The sequence below is a fragment of the Atta colombica genome, unplaced genomic scaffold, assembly GCF_001594045.1.
Source record: "Atta colombica isolate Treedump-2 unplaced genomic scaffold, Acol1.0 scaffold3, whole genome shotgun sequence".
Taxonomy (NCBI): Eukaryota; Metazoa; Arthropoda; class Insecta; order Hymenoptera; family Formicidae; genus Atta; species Atta colombica.
In genome coordinates, this window is record NW_017259403.1 from 895,227 (window position 1) to 916,457 (window position 21,231).

Consider the following 21,231-nt stretch of genomic DNA (forward strand, 5'->3'; position numbering starts at 1 on the left):
TTAAAAATAATCCGATATTTAAAGGATTCAGTATTCATTTTAATTTCATCATTCTAATTTATAATAAATTAGCATATTTATAAAGTATATGAAAGACAAATAGATAGTGTAGTAAGGGAAAAATAAGAAAAAACGTGTTTTTATAAACGTGTGAATGGTCCGATCAGTGTGCATCCGCGCGTAAAGCACCCGCGACTGCCCATCTCCTCTACGCGACTCATAATATGCTATTTCTTCTTGTAATTCGAAAACTAAATTTCGGAAAGGAAAAATCGTCTTAAAATTAAATAAGTCAGGAATATGATATAATACTTAAGAACAAATGTTTATTCTGGATTACCCTTATATATATAGGGTGAATTAGAGTAATTAAGCCAGTTTTTTACCTTACGAGAAAATTATTGATTATACATCTAATTATCGACTTAACAATACAGATCGGATGCGTGGATAGAAGAACTTTTGCACGATGAACGTCTGGCAGCGATTTTCTATCTGAATTTCAAGTATAGATCACTGTACTCGCTTGGCGAATAATTTGTACTTGAAAACCAATGTCTTATTATTAGACATTTTCAAAAATTTCCGCGAAAGTTGCATCGCGAGTTACAGTCTCGGTCCCGTACATTATTACACCTTGCTCGATTTCACGTGTGACGCGATATTAAAATATACTTGCATAAAGTTTGAGTTGCTTATCAACATCGATCATGTTCATCGAACGCGATATATGCGGCGATCTCAGTCAATGTTCCGGTAGATACGCGCAGACTAATAACGAGTACGTGCGTTCGTATGATTATTCATCGGAATTGTCGTGCTTGATATACTACGACATGAATATGGTGTGTTAACCATTGTCATACGCCGAATTTCAATTGATCGAAGATGCTGCGAACTTTGATGCGATCGGTATAGATTCGCCCACCGATTACATTCTTGAAATCTCGAATATCAGCAGCATTTACACGATCAATATACTGATTTATCTTTCTGTTCGACACGCGATAAACCGCCGGCAAGCGCCTCCTCGATTTTCGAGGAGAAAAGATTATCGTACGTACGACAGCGATAGTGATATGCTGAACGAAACGGAACGCACGCAGAGAGATAACGCATTCCTTACCAGACCGGTGACATCATAGCTCGATACTCGCTCATCCTGCTGCATCAAGAAGAAGAAGCTCAGTGTCGAACGTTAAATTTTTAAAGTCTTTTCGCAGTGCGCAACATTTGAGATGACTGATATCTCAAACATTAAATATAATCTAATCTTTGACAATCGCATCGTCGAGATTGAGACTCACACATGCAACATGTTCACCAACACAACGTTCGGGTATAGCGACGAGATAAGATTACCCATACAGCAACAAGGTCTGCACACATTGCCGTACAAAAGCTTTTTATACATTGAGGGAAAACTGACGAATAGAGTAGCACGTGGCATTTGGAAATAATTGCGTCGCGTTCATATTCGATACTCAACGGTATGGAGATTGACCGCGTTAGAAACGTGGGCATAACTAGCATGCTCAAAAACTATGTAACAGCGTCATTCGACAGAAGCGTGATTATGTCGGCTGAGCGCAACTGCGGCTATTTTAGTTTCGGATACTTTAATTTCTGTGTACTGTTCTACGTACTGCTGGGATTCTGCGAAGATCTACAAAGCATGATTATCAACACTCGTCACGAGTTGATTTTAATACGAGCGTCGACAATTGCCTGATGAGAGATCCCACAACAGAGCCGATACTGGAATTATTCAAAGTACAATGGCGAATGCCGCACGTATTATTGAGCGAGATAAATAAGTTGGCGATGCTATGCGCGCTTTTGGAGAGCGGACGATATCTGAGCATGATTTTTCGTTCGTGGAATCGAGTTTCTGATCAGAGCATAACCAAGCATTTGTGGGCCATCAAGACGGTTACTCAGTTCCAAAAGTTGCGCTACGTCATTTTATGCAATGCAAATAAGTCAAAAAACGTCCGAGGATATAAGTCGATTCAATGACTGCAAATTAACTATGCGAAACTCTATCTGAATTCGGAATGTTATCCGTATGATGATTTAAATCTGGATTTTGAAAAACAGATGTGCGATTCTGTACAACTTGTATGGTACGCGCGTTTTTGCAAGAGCTACTATGGATACGAGTATCTCGAGCCGAGTATCATCTTTACAACTTTTTTACGTAATGACCTGTTTGTGATCATCGTTTTCGACAAAACGAATCAGTCAAGAGTGGTATCGTGGACGTGCGATTAGACTTTGAATGTAAGGAAAACGTGCTCGCAAATTGAGCACGTTCTCCTTACATTCAAAATTTAATGAAAGCACGTTGAAATGAGACAATAATCTATTGTCTCATTATACACGATCGCGTAATTCAGTAATATAATCCATTGACCAATGTTGTGCGCAAAATCTCCTAAGTGTACCTCCGACATGATATAAAATCTATGATACGACGCAATTGACCATAGTCTTCTCGACGGACAACATGTCCGTACCAATGTGGATCTGGAAGGAGAGATTCATCAACAAGAAATTTATCATGAAGAAAGTGGCGGTGTTGAAACAGGGAATCGTTCTCAGACATTACATTCTTACTACCCATCTCATAGAAATTTTTGACAAAATCCGACGGGTACTGCGCTTCCTAGTTGAGTGCTTATGACTATGGATTGTGATGGGAAGACGGGATAGTCCCGTACAGCGAGGCAACACCTGATTACGACAGTTGTATTTGAAGATGATGATCGTGTACATCAAGAGAAACGAACATGATTATGAAACTTGCTTCTGAACAATAAGCGAGAACGCATATACATCGAGATCTTGGATGCAGTTTATGAAGGCATGGAATCTTTAACTATTCTGGATGTTAATCTAATATTATGCGATGTGAACATGTTAAGAACTGTTACAAAATATATTAAACATATATAACTGATGGTTGCAATTTTTAAATAAAAGTACATTATCGTACTTATTTCTTTTTCCCTTCCTTTGTAGTACACATATATGAGCATATATGTATGAGCATATACGTATGTACTACATGGGCTGAAAAGTCCCGGGATTTTTCAATACATGGCGTCACTAGAAAATGAACATGATTCATTTCGAGAGGTTCATCTGTCATTAGTTTATGTATGAAATTTCATGACATTTCGTTCATTCGTTTACAAGCTATAATTGTTTAAGTGGCGCTACTTTCGCCTTCTGTATCATCACGATAACGCACCGTCCTTGAAAGCGATGGCCAAATTGGAGCAATTACGATTCGAATTGATTGCTCATCCACCGTATTCTCCAGACTTGGCCCCCAGCGACTATTATCTGTTCCCAAACCTCAAGCAATGGCTCCAGGAAGAGATTCACATCGAATGAGGAAGTCATCGCGGAAACCGAGGTGTATTTCGAAGGCTAGGATGTTTCGTACTACAGAAAGGGCATCGAAATGTTGGAAAATCGCTATACCAAGTGTATCGCCCTTGAAGGCAATTATGTTGAGGAATAAATATAACTTTACCCAAAAAACGCTTGTTTTCATTAAAAATCCGGGACTTTTCAGCCCATGTAATATGTACGCATGCATGCATATACGTATGTATGAACGTATATATGTATGAACGTATGTACAATAAGAAGAGATCGGTGACACGTCGTCGATGCTGACCCAATAGGGAAAGTAGACAAAAGGACAAAGAAGTCACAAATGGAATATATGTATATGAATATAATGGGTCGTAAGCGTGAGACAGTTGTCTTATGTTTCTGTAATATTACTGAATCGATCAGCAATAAGTGTAATGCGAAAAGGCTGACCATCGTGCGGACGTTGAGAACATGGATGGTGTAAATGTAGACAAGTTATTTAAAGCAATGGAAACAGAATTTGAGGACATAATGGACGATGTAGAGTTCAAGAATATCGGAAACATTGAAGACATGGACGATGTAAAATTCGAGAAATATTCGGAAACGCGAATATTAGAGACGAAAGTGTTTGATGAAATGAAAGTAGACTTTGAGAATATAATGAACCAAGGTAGGTCATTATATACCGTGGTTCGCGTGACAATTCAACGATTTGACGCGTGAAAAATATCCGCCAACGTTCATGGAAACATGTCTAAACAACAATGGGAGGGGAAGCGTACCATAGCGCGACGCGTTGTCACATCTGCGAAAAACCGTTCGCGCCGGACGATACGCGAATCCGCGATCATTGTCATCTCACTGATAGATACCGGTCCAGTGCATTTAAATTATAATAACTTAAATTATAAAAATTCGTTTTATACTCCAGTCATATTTCAATTTATCGGGCTACGACGCGTATTTTATAATTAAGGAAATTGCTATCGTACATGTAATGATGGACATGTAAATGTACTACCGATAACCAAAGAAAAATATATTTCATTCACTAAACATGATAACACCAAAGATAAAAATGAAAAGAATTTTCAAAAAAATTGTGTAAAATTAAGATTCATTGATTCATTCTTTCAAATTTCTAAACTTGCAAACTTCGATAAATTGGCGTCGTATCTCGACAAAGATAAATTAAAAATTGTACGTTCCGAATTTTGCAAGCTCAGCGCGGAGGATTTCGATCTTCTCACACGAAAAGGTGTCTTTCCGTACGAGTATATTGACTGCGTCGAAAAATTGCAGGACACGCGCTTACCACGCGAATTATTTTTTAGTTGACAGGCGATCCGAGAGCGATTATGCTCACATCGTGAATGTAAGGTGATTCTCCATCTGAATGCTCGGCGAGTACAGTGATCTGTGACTAATGTCTTGTTATTAGCCGACATTTTCGAAAATTTCCGCAATAGTTGTGTCGCGAATTATTGTCTCGATCCTGCGCATTAGTATACATTGCCAGGTTTCACATGGGATGTCATGCTAGCTGAAACATACGCATGTAAGATTCGAGTTGCTCATTGACATTGATATGGTTATATTCATCGAGCGCGGTATACGCGGCGATCTCAGTCAATGTTCAGTGCAGGCTAACAAGTACATGCGTTTGTTCGATCCATCGAAATTATCGTCATACTTGATATACTATGATGTACTAATCTGTACGGATGGGCGATGTGTCAACTTTTGCCATATGCCGAATGGGAATTTCGGTAGGTCGAAGATGCTGCGAACTTTGATGCGCGGTCACTCCGGATTCACCTACCGATTATATTCTCAAAATCGATCTCGAGTATCCGTAGCATCTACATGACCTACATTTCTGCCCAACGCGCGATAAATCGCCCAGCAAGCGCGAAAACAAACTTCTAGCGACTTTATATGATAAGCAGCGTTACATCATCCACTATCGCAACCTGCAGCAATGTCACAGTCTTCGCGTAACAAAGATCCACCGAGTGCTACAATTCGCTCAATCTCATGGCTCCGCGATTATATTGAACCCAATACATAATTTAGATAATTTCGCGCACGATTTGTATAATGAATAATGGTATTCGGTAAGATTATGGAAAATGCGCACGTTGATAAAATTAATATGAGTAACAAAATGGGATGGATGATACGGCGCGGAGGCAATGATCGCGAAACTGAATTTTCACAGCCGCAGCGTCTTTGCAGAAAATTTGATTTGAAATCGTCGTCGAAATGCGCAAACTCGAGATGAAGTTCGACAAGTCAATTTATGTGCATACTCGATACATCGAAAATCTGCTTGTACGAATTTCACAACGAGTATAAGTCACCGATGTATCGTGATAAATGTAAAACCATGTACACCGACACGGACAGTCTCATTTATCATATAGAATGCGACGATGTTTACGAAAATATGAAACGCGATATCGCTAGATTCAACACAAGCAATTATCCGGCAGATAACGTATACGGTATATCTTTCGCGAACAAAAAAGTATCCGGCGTGATGAAGGATGAAAATAACGGTGCAATAATGACCAAATTCGTTGGACTCAGAGCGAAGTTACATGGTGAGAGTGGACAACTAAGGAGAAGGACACTAAAAAGGCGAAAGATATAAAGAATAACGTTATAGCGCGAACGATAACGTCCGATGATTACACGCGGTGTTTGAACGAAGAGATCGAAATGACTCGCCATCAATCGTATATACGATCTAAATTACACGAAATGTACACGATATCCGAATCGAAAATCGCTCTGTCCATACGACGACAAACCAGACTCGACGGAAACGTTACCATGGGGACACTTTTGTAATGTTACTATTATGTATTCATTTACACTTTTTTTTTACATTTATACAAGTATTATTAATATGTTTTATGTAATAGCATTTATTATGTATTATTGTACTTTCATAATACATATCGTATGTTTTTAACATTTATATAAGTATTATATACTACTAGTATTTTAATTTACGTGTTTTTTACATTTATATACCAGGTATATAAATATGAAACCGGAATTTATCAATAGATGGCCATAGCTGTCAATGTAGTTGCCGTCAGATGGCGCCATTGACGCCATTTCCTTGTTCTGACAAAGATTTTCAACTCACAACAATACAAGTTTCATACAATAGTATAGTTTGTAATAGTTGAACATGTCGAATTTCGTGCCTGGAAACTACGATTTGCGGACATTTGCTTTTATTTTCTGTTACCATTTGAAAAAAACTGCTGCAGAATCGCATCGAATGCTTGTCGAAGTTTACGATGAGCATGCTCTTGGTAAATCACAGTGCTTTAAATGGTTTAAAAAAGTGGCGATTTTGACGTGAGAAACGAAGAACGTGGAAAACCACCGAAAACCGCTACGGACGGAAGACAATGCTCTGTGTTTGGATGGGATCAGAAAGATGTGATCTATTATGAGCTGCTACGTGGCGAAACCATTAATACTGAACACTACCGACAACAAATGATCAATTTGAATCAAGCTTTGTGTGAAAAACGATCGGAATATCAAAAAAGGTAACACAAAGGTGATTTTGCTCATGATAATGCACCATCACACACAGCAAACTGCTCAAAGAAACGATTTGGTTGGGAAATACTTTCGCATGCAGCTTACTCACCAGACTTGGCTCCGTCCGATTACCATTTATTTGCATCGATGGGACATGCACTTGCTCAGCAGCGCTTCACTTCTTACGAAGATGTATGAAAATGGCTAGATGACTGGTTTGGCTCAAAAGAGCAACAATTTTTTTGGCGTGGCATCCACAAATTGTTAAATAAGTGGAAAAAATGTATAGCTACCGATGGGCAATACTTCGAATAAAATATTTTTTATCATTTTCATGCAATAAACGTGTATTTTCTATAAAAAAAATTCCGGTTCCATATTTACATATCTGGTATTACTATTTTGCATTACCACCTATGTATGTATTCCATACATGAGTTGTTGCAAATAATTATATATTTTATATACTCCAAAATGAAGATGATGAATGGGAAGTAATAAAAATATATGTTTATGTGTTTTTATATTGATATATATTTTTATATGTAAAAAAAATACACGAATCAAAATTTTATCAAATGATATTGTTTTTGTGTATCCATGAATTGTGAGATCCATCGAATCCCAACCATTTAACATACACCTTGTCTCCTTTCCGGCGCAGTACTTTCTCTACGATACGTCCGGATGAGTATGTCCGCGATGCAACTTGTGCTCATAGAACGCTCCAGCGACGGATTTTCCGCGATAGTCCTCGAGTAGATAGGTTACGGGATTGATACGCTGTACTTTAATGATCGTAAACACCTCGATGGTCCAATTTGACATGTAACCCTTTTCAAAAACCGTCTTATACTTGCTCATGCATATTGAATCGCCCACTTTAAATTTTGCCTGACCAGCGATTTTTATCGCGCTGCACACCGTATCCAAGAGTCTTTCGGCGATCGCGAGAGTTATATCGGCGGATCGCATAGTGCGATGCTTGCGCGCGTTATAATTTAATACGAGACGCAGCTCGTCCACTTGTAATTGCCGTTGAGCGTAAACATCTGCCACATGTCATTTTTGCGAGTGCAATTGAACTCGCTCAACTACTGAACTTGCTTTCAATGTCGAACGTGGAATAGTGATTAACGTCGTGTTTTTTCACAATTTTTTCTGCACATCGGCGTTGTAAAACTTCTTCCCTATATCCGTTTGTAAATTTTTTGGACATCTTCCACTCGCTTGAATTATCTCAGCAATAGCATCAACGTCTCGCTTCCACCCTTGCTCTTAAGCGGTACGGCCCACGCGTACTTACTCAACATATCGATGACGGTGAATACGTAGTGGTCTCTGTTAAAGCTCGAGTATGGCGCATCTCGATATCAATCTGCCATAGATCATCGCATCCTCGAACTATGATGCGCCTTTGCGGAAAATTTCTTCTCGCCAAAACATACAATTTCTCGACGAGTCGACGTCTCTCGGAGCTAATTTTTCTCTTTTCGTTGGATCTCTTTTTCATGATTCAACGCGTACACAAGGCAAAAATATTTTTCTCTTTGACACCATTCAACTGACTCGTTTCGTCAATACGCGATTTAATTTATAATAAGACCAGCTTCGCGAAGTTCCTCGATGATCGACAGCATCTCGTTGTCATGAGCGTTATTGCCCACTCGGTGCGAAGCATCGAGCAATCGTACACCAGCTCATTGGGATCGTCCCAATGCACGTAATCGAACGCATGTTCATTGCATGAAATAATCCTTTTCTTCTTTTTTCTTTGTTTCTTGGGTGTGATTGACATCAACGGCGCGATTACGTATTTGTACTTGTATCCTCTGTTGTTCAATAATCGAATTCCGAATGATATCCTCCGAATGATGCTTGTGTTTGAGCGCATTCGTTGCCAGCAGCATGCTCTTGTACTTGCTCATATCATCTTCCGTGTAGATGAGATCATCGGGAATTCTCTTGAAAATTAGACCAGGTGTATCGTACGCCGATAATTATGTTGTTCTGTCATTTACATCGAAACTTTTATTGCCAAACATCAATCTATTCTTGTGTAAATAAACGCCGTATACATAATCTATATCGCTCTTCTGTTTATCTCGTGTTCCCCTCGGACAACCTCGACATACTTTTGATTCAGCGGGCCCAAGCCGGCTTACAACGCCTCTCGACGCCTTCCATTTACAACCGATTTTGAACCTTCGTTGTTAACGAGTCGTTTCGAAAACGTTCTTTAACGATTCTATCACCGGTACGATCGTCGTACGCGGAGTGGAGGTTATCGGCTGTACATGCGATCGATCATCAGATTTACACGAAGTCGCAGAACGCTCGAATGTCTCGCTCGCTTTCTCTCTCTCTTCCTTTCCCTCCTCCTTCTCTTCTTCCTCCTACTTTCTCTCACACTTGGAGGCAGACGCTGCGTCATCGTCGCGCGACTGTCTCTTTATCGCACGCATACCGAAGCTCAACGATCTGTCGCAGAGGTTTGATAATAGGCTTAAAATGTTTGTTCAACGCCACGTTTGTTCCTTTTCGATTCTACAATTTTCAGAGCGCGATGTTTCTTGCGGATCGACTCGCTTGTCTTCTCGATCTCTCTCACGATTTTTTCATGTTCGCGCATTAGCCATGTTCATCTTTGGCGAAGTATCGGTAACGACTGGTCACATTACGGTATCGCGAATTCGTTAAATCCCTTTCTGTACCGCTCTTTTTAAGCGCACTGTCCTTGTCTATCATTAAAAATCCATATTTTTATTGCCAACAGTCCCGGTACAACGCGCAAAATTCATCGTACGACGGTATTTACATAATCGTTGTAAACGTGTTACAATAGTACAATCCTGTTTGAACAAGATCAGCAGAGTCACGTTGTCGTAATCATATTAGATGTTTAAGTATCCTCGCGTACGTCTGACAAAGATAGAAACAGTCAGCGTTCGCGTGGCGGCCCATCGAAAAGTATTCTCTCACCACCTGCTCATCCTGCTTGTCGCATGCCATGTCATCAAAGATAAAAATAGAATTTGGGCGTGTCTCGCTCGTGGAATGATGTCGCTGTTGTTGGAGAATGTAGAGTAGCCGATTTCGTTGATAGACGTAAATATATTTTCGAGATATCGATACTTTGATTGTTGCAGCGATTTCAAGTAGACGTACACTTTCTCGAAACGTATGCCGTTTAGACTCTCGAGCAAGCTTATGAGAACATTGGTTTTATTTCAATTGGACGGGCCGCAAAAGATCGCATGTATACTCGGCAGCATTTCGCCGTACTTATACTTCTCCCTGCCTCCCATCATTCGCAATTTCGCGTCACAATTCGTGATGCGTATTGTTAGCTGTTACAATTTCAGGCTCACACTAAAGGTTGTACACTCTCGAATGACTATTTAAAGGTGCGCGAATCCGCGAATCGTGCAGTAGCAAAATGTATCTCACACTGTGTTATTCTTCCGATATTCGAGACTTGAGCGCCGAACAGTTGCAATATATACTGAAGGTCGTATTCTTATGTGTACGGTGACTACATCGAACACGTCTGGGACAACTTCCGGAACACGTGAAGGCAGATTGAGAAGTCCGAACTTATCGTCGCTGCGACGAGCATTACAATCAGCGGACGTATATCGGCGATCCTGCACCGAAGATAAAAGATTATAGCAAATGTCGGCGTCGCGCGGCGGTCTGCTGAAACGAGTAATAAACGCGCTTCCTTTCGAGTTACATATTCCAGGCTACCAATTTTACGGTCCACTCGGCTTACAAAGTGATTAGCCACAGGTGACGAGAACATAAATCCGATGGACGCGGCGTACCGAGAACGACATTGCGTATTCTCGGAGCAATGATCTCACCGATAGACACGCGGTGGACAAGGTACTTGCCAATAAAGCGCTAGGACGCGATAAATTCTTTGAGCGAGAGAGCCACCGCTGCCATCTAGGCAGCGATGAAAGCCAAGACCAAGATCAGCATGGGCATCAGCATGAAACCGAAGAAGATGTCGAGGAAAAAGGCGATAAAAAAGCGGATTCTTACGAAACAAGGCGGTGCGTTACTATTTCTGCCAATATTGGACACACTCGGATCCTTGATCAGCGGCCAGCGTGGCGAAAACGATAAACGACAGCAAAGCCGCGCGACGTCTGCTCGAAGAGCAATGTCACGATCGTGCGATGGAATGGCCGCGGACTATATCTCGCTACGTACAAATACAGACGCGGACTGTATCTTGGCCCGTATAAACATGGACAAGGTGTAGCTGCAAAGAAAAAAAAGAACGCCGAAAAGACGATAAAAATGCTGGCGCAACTACTGTTGAACGAACTCGCGAAACATATGCGCGTACCACACTTTAGAGGCGTTTTCATATGTAACATGTTACCAACAAGCGACGCGCGCCGAAACGAAAGCGATATCGTGAATCTGGACGATGTGATCACTGATAATACCAGGACCATCGCATCTTCGCGTACGCAAAGGAACAATCGCGTCATGTACTTTGACAGTTTTGGTAATCTTCGACCGCCCAAGAAACTGGTGCGATATTTCGAGAATGATGTTACGACGATAAAGTACAAACGCATGTCCTTTCAGACATACGATCAGAACTTCTGTGGACAGATGTGTCTGCGGTTTCTACAAACGGACACGCGTGAATTTAAAAGCTCGACGAGGTGTGAAATCTTAGTATTAGTTGAACGTTTTTTCCGTCATGTCGTTGATGCTTACGATGAGCGGGAAGAGCACCATCCTCGCGGCGAACTAGTTTCTCACCATAGATTTGAGTGACAGAGCTTACGAGCTCGGTCTGGCGATTTTTAAGACTTATTACATGATATCGAACATGAACGAATCAAACAACAAATTTTATTTCGTCAAAGACGACGCGAAAATTACAATTCCTGAGGATTCATACGAAGTGCGAGACATAAATGAATTTTTGAAAGGCGCGATTTTACGGAAATGTCGTGACGTGCTTGAAACTGTTGATGTAGTGCGTAATAACAATAATAACAACAACAACAATAATGACACCGATGATAATGGTGAGAACGGAGATTACGCTCCGCGCAAACTACAACACGATGAAATGTGAGATTAGATTAGTGCATACAGAAAAAAACTTTGGCAAACCCAACAGCATTAGGATTCTTGCTCGCTGGGATTCTCGTCGAAGCGTATACCGCAATCGCGAAGGTGGCACGAATCGGACGTGTCGATCAACATAACGAACGTAAACCTTATCCGCATAAAGTGTAACGTGACCGCAGGCGCGTATAGCAACGGCAAAAGCGCACACACGATACATGAATTTTCATCGAGTGTGCTGTCAGGATATAAGATGTCGGAGAGGCGCAGATTATTTACCAATCATCGCATTACGAATTTAACGATATGCATCATCGACCAGAACGGACGATTGCTCGATTTTCGAGAAGAAGAGATCACTGTTAGATTGCACGTATAATGGCAGTGGTAATTGACGTGAGCATGAGATGTTCGTGCTGAATGGAACGGAGCGTACGCAAAGAGATAATACATTCTTTATAAGGCCGGGATACGCAGACTACTGCGGCCGGATACTTTAATTTCTATGTACCGCTCTACATACTATTGAGATTTTGCAAAGATTACAAACGCGTGATGATCAATGTTCGTCACGAGTTGATTTTAATACAACCACGCAACAATTGTCTGACGGGAGATTCGACAACAGAGCCAAATTGAGCTCGAATTATTTAAAGTTTTATAGTGGCACGCGTTATTGAGCAAAATAAATAAGCTATCGATACTGCGCGCTTTGGAAAGCGGACGATATCTGAACATGGCTTTTCGCTCGTGGGCATACGAGTTTCCGCTCTTGCAGAACAACCAAGCATTCGTGAGCCATCAAAACGGTCATTCAGCTCGAGAAGCCACGCTACAATCATTTTCGCTCTGCAAACAGGTCGAAAAATTATGTCTGAGGATATAAGTCGATTCGACGACCATAATTTAACCAATGCAAAACTCTATCTGAATTCGGAATATTATCCGTATGATGACTTGAATTTAGATTTTGATAAAAACAAATGTGCGATTATGTACGACTTGTACGTTTCTGGATACGAGTATCTCTAGCCGAGTCCCATCTTTACAACTTTTTTATGTAATGGCCTGTGATTATCGATTGTTCTCAACAGAACGAATCGGTCAAGAGTGACACGTGCGATTAGACTTTGAAGGAGAACGTGTCCGCAAATACAACAGCCTATTGTCTCATCATATACGATTGCGTGGTTGAGTATATTCCATTGACCAACGTTGTGCACAAATCACTTAAGTGCACCTCCGACATGATATAAAATCTACGATACATCGCAATCGATCGCAATAGACCACAGTCTTCTCGGCAACATGCTCGTGCCAACGTTCGTGGATTTGTCAAGGATTCATCATTAACAAGAAGTTTATCATGAAGGAAATGGCGGTGCTGAAAGAGGGAACCGTTCTCACACATTACATTTTTACGTGTCCCGAGCCATGGAAATTTTTGATAAAATTCGACAGGTCTTGCGCTTCCTGGCTAAGTGGCTTATTATCATGAATTGCGATGGGAGGATGGTCCCGTATATCGAGGCGAAACGCCTATTCACGACAGCTGTATTTGAACATAATCATGTACATTAAGGAACACGAGAAACGAACGCTGTGGAACTTGCTTTTGGACGATGAGCGAGAACAAACATCGAGATCTTGGATGCAGTTTACGAAGGAATCTTTAACTAAGATCTCTAATCTGGATGTTGTAATACTATGCGGTGTGGACAACATGTTAAGAATTGCGCATTACAAAATGTATTGAAAATATATAATTAATGATTGCAAAAGAAATTTTTAAATAAAAAATACGTTAACGTATTTATTACGTACTTCTTTCGCCCTTCCTTTGTAACACATGTATAAACGTATATGTATGTATGTATGTATGTATGTATGTATGTATGTATGTATGTATGTATTTATGTATCCGAAAACATTGATGCTTCTGTTAAATGTGTCGCGACATGTCCGATCTGACAATACATATATGTATATAGGTAGTGTATAAGACTTTTTTCATTCAAACAAAAGCTTCGATTACGAGCGATTAAGATATGGATCGAGATATGGATCGAAAACAATATACGCTGAAAATCGATCGAGCGAAAAGGGTACTGTCCTTTGTGTCGCCAAGTCCGCTAAGTTCACCGCCATTAAAGGAAAAAAGCGAGATATTGAGAATGTCCTGGGGAAAAGCATCAAAATCGCCAATGTGCTCATCATCATCAACGTCATCAATGCCATCGAAATATAAATCATAAAGTAAACATTGATAAACTCGCGAACAAAGAAAATTCGTAGAAAAAATTTGATAAAACGTATTGCGATACGTTCACAATTCTTAGAAAGAGGAAAGGTTCACTCCCTTTTCGATTCTAGAAGTTTTACCATATATACACAATTTACGATCAGTCTTGCGTTACCCGCTTGTACGAACAGTTGAAAACGCACCTTCCTCTTCCCTTCCCCGTCTTCCCCCCTTCCCCCGACCTCTTTTAGTTCTATGGCTGAGAACCCATTATACTATACTACTTACGCCCGTATATCAACATCTTCACGCGTCTAATTTTAAGACGCCCGAAGTAATAAGTCAACGCGATACGTGATCGTATTTTGTGAAACCAAAATCGAGTCGACGCAATTAAATGCCAAAGTGCAGTTAAAGTGCTAAATCTTGTAAAACTGTTCAAAGTATTAAAATTAAAGTATTAGTTTTATATATTTAAGTGATCTTATTCTTTTTATCTAGTCTTTGACGAATCTCCTACCAATATCCCAAGGGTATTACAACAAAATTGGTGGTAGGATTGCCAAAGAAAAGTTTACAAGAGCAAAAGACAACTCGCATAGATTGCCGATCACAGACCATAATAAAGAACAGCCTAAAGAAAAGTTAGCCGACAAACAAGATTGATGAAAAATCAGGCATGTTAAACTACTCCGAGAATTCAGGTAGGATCCATTAAAGACTAATAAAAGAGTAAGACTATATTGAACAAAAGCTAACACCAAAATTGCATATGCTACAAGCAATAATAAATACGCAAATATGCAAGATAAACAATAAACAAGAAAAAAAGACACGCTACATATTATCTCATAAACCTTGAAAAAGTTAAACGGATGAACGACGTCATAAAAGAAGACCATCATATAGCCAGCATAAAAACAGCTGATTGATAACGAATAATAGTTCGCTGACATCTGAAATGGAGCAGTCAAGTAGAAGGACATAAGGGAACACATAGCTGCATCGTTAAGATTACGTCATGCCCATGTCACGAGCCATCGCTCATCAACGAGACTTCGAGACTTCAACGTCGCGAGCCGCCATCGAACATCACCAACACAACCGCATTGTTCATTGATGCAGCCAACGAAACGCCGGCAACGATTGATTTCACTCACCGTAATGTAAGTCAGAATAATTGTATTATATTGCGAGCGAAAAGCGACAAATGATTAATTTAAATTGTGCGAATAAAAATAAGAGAAATAATTAGAACCGCGAGTAAATAAAAACGTGGAAAAATCTTTAAATATTTAAATAATTAAAAGACACCACATAAAGCGAATGACCGAACATAGAACATAGAAACATGATACCGCGAGTAAATACTAAAAGATACGAGCTACAATTTAGCGAATCACCGTTATTAGCACGATTTATTATAACCACGAATAGCAAAAGACACATTAAATAAAATAATAACAAGCGTAAACGGGAGGTTAAACTACTTCGACAGCGACTCTCAACCGACAATACCTAGTAATGTGACAGTAACTAGAATTTTTTAATTTGACAAAAACGAGTACAATCCTTAAGTCAAATCACCTTAAGTACAAACCAAAAATATGGAAAATTCTCTAATAAATGCCACATTGAGCACTACGTCAAAAGAAATTGATACTAGAATGCAAAAGGCAAGAGACAACCGAGAAATAGGATTTACTCGACGGGAAACTATAGGATCTTTAATCGGAAAAAATATAGCAATGCAGCAAAAATACAGCAAGAATTACTATAAGAAATACGAAAACTACGCATGCAGATAGCACAGCAAAATAAAACCAAACCAAGTCTACATATTGGACAAAATCACGATATAATTTTCTTATAAAACCCAGCGTTAGATCTTATATATATGGAAGAAACGCAGGATATTAGACATCAACTGGACACCTCTATGAGTTTTCTATCATTGAAAGAAGCGCGGAACATGATCCCAGAGATCTTCACAAAATCGCATACAAGAATTTCTAAACACTAATACATACGCGATGAAGAATGTATACTTGCCCGACGAAACAACATTGTTAGAAGCTATTCTATACATCAAATTCAGAGGAAAGGCTATGGACTTCCACACACGTGAAATAATTAGTTATGAGCAATTAAAGCGAGAACTGGATCAAAAATATTGCAGTTAATAAATCAAAATTTTTTATCATGGTCAAAAAACAGATAATAATCGGAATATAATAAAAAAAGATCTCTTAATTATTCTATATGTAGAAAATTTTTCAAAATCAATCACATCAATGTTTAATAAACAAACGATTATTTTTGAGTTCAGATCAATTAACAATTTTAACAAGTTTATCAAAGTACAAAAAGTTACAGAACTATCTCGGAAAAATCATGTAATATATAAAATTAATTGTAAAAACTGCGAGATACTACATATGTATGATACTACATATGTAGACCAATCAAAAAAGACAATTGAAAACAAGAGTAAAGGAACATTAATATCAGGTGTAAAACTTTGCTTCCGCTGTTTTCCTATAGATGGCTTTAGCGGTAAGTGGTGGTCGAAATAAATAGATCATAGACGTCATACAATAAACTTGAGCATCTGCCAACATAACCCCATAGAAACATTTGATTTGTGTCTGCATCATAAAGTTATTCTCGATTGAAAATGTCAGTTTACGAGCCAAATTCTCGTCATTTGCGAGAGGTTTTAATTTTTTGCTTCAATATGAAGAAATCTGCGACTGAGGCTCATCGAATGCTCTCAAATACTTATGGTGAGACCGCTATTAGTGAAAGAACGTGTCGTGAGTGGTTTCAACGCTTCAAGAACGGGGATTTTGACGTCCAAGGTCATGCTCTGTATTTGGTGGGAGTAGTGTATTATGAACTGTTAAAACCGACTGAAACAATCACAGGCGATCGGTATCGAACGCAATTGATGCGTTTGAGCCGAGCATTGAAAGACAAACGGCCGCAATACAACGAGAGACACGATAAAGTGATTTTGCAGCATGAGAATGCTCGACCCCATGTTGCGAAAGGTCAAGACATACTTGGAAACGTTGGAAATGGGAAGTCCTACCTCACCCGCCGTATTCTCCATACGTTGCTCCCTCTAACTATCACTTGTTTCGATCAATGGCACACGGCCTGGCTGACCAGCATTTCCGGTCTTATGAAGAAGTAAAGAATTGGATCGATTCGTGGATAGCCTCAAAAGATGACCAGTTTTTTCGACGCGGGATTCGTACGCTACCCGAAAGATGGGAGAAAGTAGTGGCTAGCGATGGACAATACTTTGAATCATAAATGTATAACCAGTTTTTTACAATAAAGCCTCGAATTTCGGAAAAAAACGGCGGAAGCAAAGTTGTACACCTAATAATTTAAAATTAGATAATACTCTTCAAAATATTCAGTAATTTCTCAACACATAATAGAACATAATCATAATTTTGATTGGGAAAACACAAAAATTTTAGATATTGAATATAATTATCACAAAAGGTTATATTAGAAACAATTCACATAAAAGAACAAAAAAATGCTATTAATCGAATTAAAGACATAGAATTACTTAATGCTTCTTATTTCGACATATTAAGAAAAATCTCTTAAAAATACAGTTAGTTTGAACGAATGAAAAGTCTCACAAATAATAACAACTAGAAAACCTTATATTCTCCAACTAGTAAGGTTGGCTAATTGTAGGCTTATATATTCTTATATTCTCGATTATCCGTGAGAATCGTTAAACATAACGTTATATATCGTCAGTGTTAAAACTAAACGAATATTTTTGTTATATATTTTTTATAAAAACCTTTGAAGAAATCGTTGTCGTATCATTATGTGAGTATTGATTGTACAGTTTTTAAAATTAGAAATTCCTACGAATTTATATATCTTGATCTAGATCAAATCAATTGAAGAAATTTTTACATTATGGGGCTAAACGTAATTCTCGCCATTAAATGAGTAATTTTTTTTGCATTTTTAATTTGGACATTTCTTTTGAAGATCTGACATAGTTCACCAGTATTTATAATTAATAATTGACATGAAATTTTTCTTTAATTTAAATAGTTATAAAGCGAAAGAAATATGTTAAGAAACATTTATATTATAATTTATATATTGGTATTATAATTATATTGATATATTAAATTTATATTACATATATTAACAAAAATATCTTATATTGCTCACTATTTGATCGCTGATTTTTTAATTGTTTTGCGTACTAATTCAGTTTGTACATGAAATAATAAATATAATTCGTATAAGTGCGATCTCATATAAGTACCTACTCTATACTTTTTGTCTTACAATTATATAATACATGACTTTCGATCTCGACACTATGTTCTCATTCAGACGTTATGTAAGTGTTGTCTAGCGTAAAGTGCGATAAAAATTTCTATTGCTAGATGTCCGCAGAGTTCCAGAAATAGATATGTTTATATCGTTACTTCCTATTATGCGAAAATGCGCAGCATCATCAAGAATGTGCTGCGTGAAGGAGTACGAATAGGAGCGCGTATAGAGGCATTTTTATTTATTTTTCAAAAATGATACTTTGGAAAATAACTTTATTACACATAATTGAATTTGGCTTAAAATAACCTTTCTTTTTATTATATTAAAAAAAAAAATAAATTTTTTAAAAAGTCAAGTGAGGATAAACAATTAAAAAAATTAAAAATTTTTTCTTTTTTTACTATAAAGTACTCTTGAAATCATGCAGTTTTCATTTCAAACATTTTTTTCTATCTCTTATAGTTTCAACGATATTCGCTTTGAAAGAGAAAAATCGATTCTTTTTCGAAAGAGGTGTTTTATCTCTTAAACACGTACAAAAAAATACGTGTTGCTTATTTTTGTCTGGGAATAACATAACATACTAATCTCATTAAGATCGGAGGGGAACAATTGGGTCCCTTTCCTTTTAGAAACGCAGTTTCTACTGCGTAAGCTTTTATTACATTAATTTTAATCATAATTAAATTTGATGCTCAATAAGCATCTAAGAGATTTTAATATGCTGAAAATCTGTAAATATATTTATTTATTGCGAAAAATATTACCTCGGCCGGTAATGGAACCCGAATTTCATGCGAGCGTCCTAAGCCTTTCGTCTATCGAGATCTTACAATTAGTAATATTTTTCGCAACAATTAATATATGTATGGAAACAAACGTCTTTATTTTAGACGACGTAATATAAACAATAAGAACCTTATTGAATCATACATGTGAAAATACAATAGGAAATAAATCAATAGGAAATAAAGATCCATAAAATTGTATAATTTTGTGACCATTTATGTTGTTAAAATTATCGAATTTGTATAACCCTTTATGGATCAAAATGACCCAAGCATCGTCTTTCACACTAAATTGGAAATTGGAAGATTTTAGAATCTTCCTGTGTTCAGAAGAGCGCTTACCTATCATCTACTAAAGGTTTGAAGTTTCAATTATCGATAGAAATGCTTAGCTTTTTAATCGGATTATTAGTATGCGTTATTATTAGTCTAGCAGCCATTTGCGCAAAAAACGTTTTTCTCTCGGGTCAAAATGTCAGCAAATGTAACCAACGCGTCATTTTAGTTAATAAATGTATAATAAATGTATAATAAATGTATAATTTACATTTTTGCATTAAATTACAAAAATAAGTAAAATGTGACTTGTATTCTTCAAGTAACCACAACAGCGCTTGTAAAGCGCTATAAAAGCGATTATATGCACTTTTTAGCGCTTTGTTAACGCTTTATAAGCGCTATGTGCTACTTGGAAAAAATAAAAGAAAGAGATTAGGAAAGACATGTCCGTCATGTCTACGACCTATGTATAATAAACACATTCTCTAACTCTGAATCAATGGATAATCTATTGGCATACTGAAAATGGCATACTTAATACTAAATTATCAGCATATCTGGTATGCGTAAAAATATCGAGCTCGATGCGATAGACAGATGCGACACGCGACCTGTCTAAAGACAAGCAAATACGCTTTTATTCTTCTTGGCGATCACGCGGTGTATCAGAAGAAACCGGCGTCTTTTTAATCTTGCGGTCCTGCAACCTTCGATAGCTAATCATAAAGGCTCCGCATCTTTGATTTAATCGCCATCAAAGAAGTGATACGGTTCTACTGATCTCACGAACGCTGAGAAAAATAAAAATCGGGCATTTTCGGAAAACGAATCCGAAATCGTGGGAATTGCCGAACCTCAGTCTTCTCGCTATCACGAGCACATGAAGTTATATTCTTACAGATCGCGACACTGAGTCAGAAATCAAGATCTTCTCGTTCCGTGCGCGTCTATCAACGCGGATGATACTACGTTATCGTACTTTCCGTCTAACATTTGTATCAGTTAATAAGTCAATAAATTTAATAATGTTACTAAGCATTATTTGAAAACCGCAATTACGTGCAAAAGCTCATGCTCTCGTGCATTTTTGTTCCTAACAATATCATATTAGCATATTTGGCACTTTGGATAATCAGTAAAATTCAATTATAAAAGAATAGAAGTTTGAACATTATATAGTTAAATACCATATTTGCACGTTCTAATTGTAATTCAATCTTACAGTACATATACAATACATTAAATGCGCTATACTTATACACTAAAGCAAGGTTATAGGCTAGGGATATCACATTTCATTCATTAATTAATTTGTTATTAAATCGGTGATTATTCACTGATTCAGATTTAGAGAGTAGACTCTGTGTATTGAGATATTGCTGTAGCAAGGAGTAACGTTTTTCTATGTATTTTTTGTATTTTACGTCTTTCACCTATATTTGCTTCAATATAATAATAACAATAATAACAATTTTTAATAATAATTTAATAATAATTAATAATAATTTATTAATAACATTAATA

At 37.9% G+C, this 21,231-nt stretch overlaps 1 protein-coding gene across 1 annotated transcript in view; it reads right to left on the bottom strand.

The window, feature by feature from the left end:
- Window positions 1–21,231, bottom strand: part of LOC108690189 (MOB kinase activator-like 3) — a 106,357-nt gene that overhangs the window by 3,947 nt on the left and 81,179 nt on the right. The window lies entirely within an intron of this gene.